Source organism: Balaenoptera acutorostrata, chromosome 13, assembly GCF_949987535.1.
Source record: "Balaenoptera acutorostrata chromosome 13, mBalAcu1.1, whole genome shotgun sequence".
Classification (NCBI taxonomy): Eukaryota; Metazoa; Chordata; class Mammalia; order Artiodactyla; family Balaenopteridae; genus Balaenoptera; species Balaenoptera acutorostrata.
Window position 1 is genome coordinate 62707817 of NC_080076.1, and position 3268 is coordinate 62711084.

Sequence of the window (3268 nt, forward strand, 5' to 3'; positions counted from 1 at the left end):
GGGGGGCCTATGCAATGATTTCCAGCACGGCAGGAGTATCGGCTTTTTCTAGGGCAGGGTGACACCTTTGAAAGTCATAGGGTGAAGAGGGGTCTACAGAGCTAACATCCTCAGGGGCACACAGCCAGGTGCCTCCAGTCCACGTGTCAGAGCCCCAGGTTGACCTTAGCGTAACGGGCTTGCCTTCGGCTGCGAATTCAACGTCCCTGGGGTTCATCTGTATCTACTCTTTTTTTTTTAATATATAAATTTATTTATTTTATTTATTTATTTTTGGCTGTGTTGGGTCTTCGTTGCTGCCCGCGGGCTTTTCTCTAGTTGCGGCGAGCGGGGGCTACTCTTCTTTGCGGTGCGCGGGCTTCTCATTGCAGTGGCTTCTCCTTGCGGAGCACGGGCTCTAGGCATGCGGGCTTCCGTAGTTGTGGCTCGCAGGCTCAGTAGTTGTGGCTCGCGGGTTCTAGAGCGCAGGCTCAGTAGTTGTGGCGCACGGGCTTAGTTGCTCCACAGCATGTGGGATCTTCCTGGACCAGGGCTCAAACCCATGTCCCCTGCATTGGCAGGCAGATTCTTAACCACTGCGCCACCAGGGAAGCCCCCATGTTTACTCTTCTACTGCAGGAGACAAGATGCCACCAAAAAGGCCTATGGCTCTTGGCCATTAACTGATGATTAGTGGTGCTCAGTCTCTAATTATCTCTCTGCAGAGCATTGATACAATTTCTCAGCAACCATCCAACTCAACTATCATGGAGGAGATGCTTCCCTTCATGTTCCTGAAATTCCTGACTCATGTGCCGTGTGTCCTCTTCCTCCTGGACATTTCCCCGGCTCACCACTGCTCAAATCCTTCCATTGGGGCCAGACCTTGTGCCAGGACTACCTATGCCCACCTACTATTCAGGATGCTGTCCTCAACACCTGCCAAGTGGTGAGTTAATCAGTCCCCAATCCCATCCTTCCGTGTGTTTTCTCAGACCCCAATTTCTGTACAGTTCCCAGCAGTCTGAGTCCTCTGAGAGGAAAATGCCAGGATGGGACAAGATGTGCGAGAGATGTATTAGGAGAAACAACCGTGAGAAAAAATGCGGAGATGGGGAGAGTTATCTGTCATGACCCCTGTAGTGAGACCCTGTAAAGGAGGGAGGGCAGGAAGAAAGGAAGAAACAATGAAGGAGTGTCCAGAGGCTACAGTGCAGTTCTAAGAAAGTTGTGAGACGCTACGGGGAGTCTTCAAGCCAAAGACACCCATGGGAGGAATCCTGCGTCTTGTAGGACTGGGCTTGCCTTCATGTTCCTGCTGCTTTCAGCCCTTGAGTGGGAGCAGACAATGTGGGAAGTGGGGCCTTGGCGCGAATGAGGTGATGCATTTAGAGCAGAGCATCTGGGACCATCAGTCAGTTAGGATCCCTATAGTCAGAGGCCCAAGAGGCACAGTCCTCATGGATGGCACACCTTACGTGCCCACGGAGAGGGGGGAACATCTTTGTTTCAATAAGAATTTGTTTATTTCCAGCATTACTGAGATATTATTGGCATGGAAAATATGTAAATTTAAGGTTTACAATGTGATGATTCGATAGATGTATATATGGCAAAATGATTACCACGATAGGGTAGTTAACATCTCTGGGCAAACAAAGATGTTAACTTTTGGAGGAAACCAGCAGTCTGACACACCCAACAAAATGGGCCAGCTGGACCACCTGACAGGCAATGAAGTTTATAAGTCCTAAGCCCCACCCACAGGTACAAAGCTTTTAGACAGCTTTTTAGTTCCACACTTTCTTAAAATTTTTAAAAATTTATAATGAAGTACAGTTGATTTACAACGTTGTATTAGTTTAAGGTGTACAGCAAACTCTTTTTCCATTTAGGTTATTACAGAATATTGAGTAGAGTTCCCTGTGCTATACAGTAGGTCCTTGTTGATTATCTATTTTATATATAGTAGTGTGTGTATGTTAATCCCAAGCTTCTAATTTATCCCTCCCCCCCTTTCCCCTTTGATAACCCTAAGTTTGTTTCCTAAGTCTGTGAGTCTGTTTCTGTTTTTTTTCTTTTCAATATTTTTTAAATTGAAGTATAGTTGATTTACAAGGTTGTGTTAATTTCTGCTGTACAGCAAAATGATTTATACATATATACATTCTTCTTTAATATTCTTTTCCATTATGTTTTGTCATAGGATATTGAATATAGTTCTCTGTGCTATACAGTAGGACCTTGTTGTTTATTCTATATATAAAAGCTTACGAGCTTTTATATATAGAGGTCTGCTAATCCCAACCTCCCACTCCATCTCTCCCCTAACCTCCTCCCCCTTGGCAACCACCAGTCTGTTCTCTATGTCCCTGATTCTGTTTCTATTTCATAAATAAGTTCATTTGTATCATTTTTTAAGATTCCACATATAAGCGATATCATACCACATTTGTCTTTCTCTGTCTGATTTACTTCGCTTAGTATGATCATCTCTAGGTCCATCCATGTTGCTGCAAATGGAATTATTTCATTCTTTTTGATGGCTGAGTAATATTCCATTGTATATATGTACCACATCTTCTTTATCCATTCATCTGTTGGTGGACATTTAGCTTGCTTTCGTGTCTTGGCTATTGTAAACAGTGCTGCTATGAACTTAGGGGTGCATGTATCTTTTTGAATCATAGTTTTGTCTGGATATCTGCCCAGGAGTGGAATTGCTGGGTCATATGGTAGCTCTATTTTTAGTTTTTTATGGAACATCCATGCTGTTCTCCACAGTTTCCCCACCATAAACTCAAATTCCAAATTATTAATATTCTAAATAAACTCATTGTTATAATTTAAATTTATGACAAAAGTTTTACCATTTTTTTCAGCAGAAGTGATTAAACAAAGCACTGTCTTCATAGCATATAACAAAAATGGAAATAACTTTGCTTACTGGATGGATGATTGTAAGGTAGATTTTTTTATCTGAATCAGCTTTGTAGTTTATTAACTCCTAGAAAATCTTTAGGATTAGAGTCGACTGGAGGGAGGGCAGTATTCATTTATATTCAACAAATCAGTTAACATGGTCATACATTCTATTTTTTCTTCTATATTTAGTTTATAGTGGTGCTAGAAAAGAAAAGTCTACAAGTTGAGTCAGCTCAACTACCAAAAAAGGCTTACCATGCTTTCTTTCAAGGAGGGGTGTTGACAAGCTGTATCAAAACTATATCAAAAACTCAGGAGAGGGCTTCCCTGGTGGTGCAGTGGTTGGGAGTCCGCCTGCCGATGC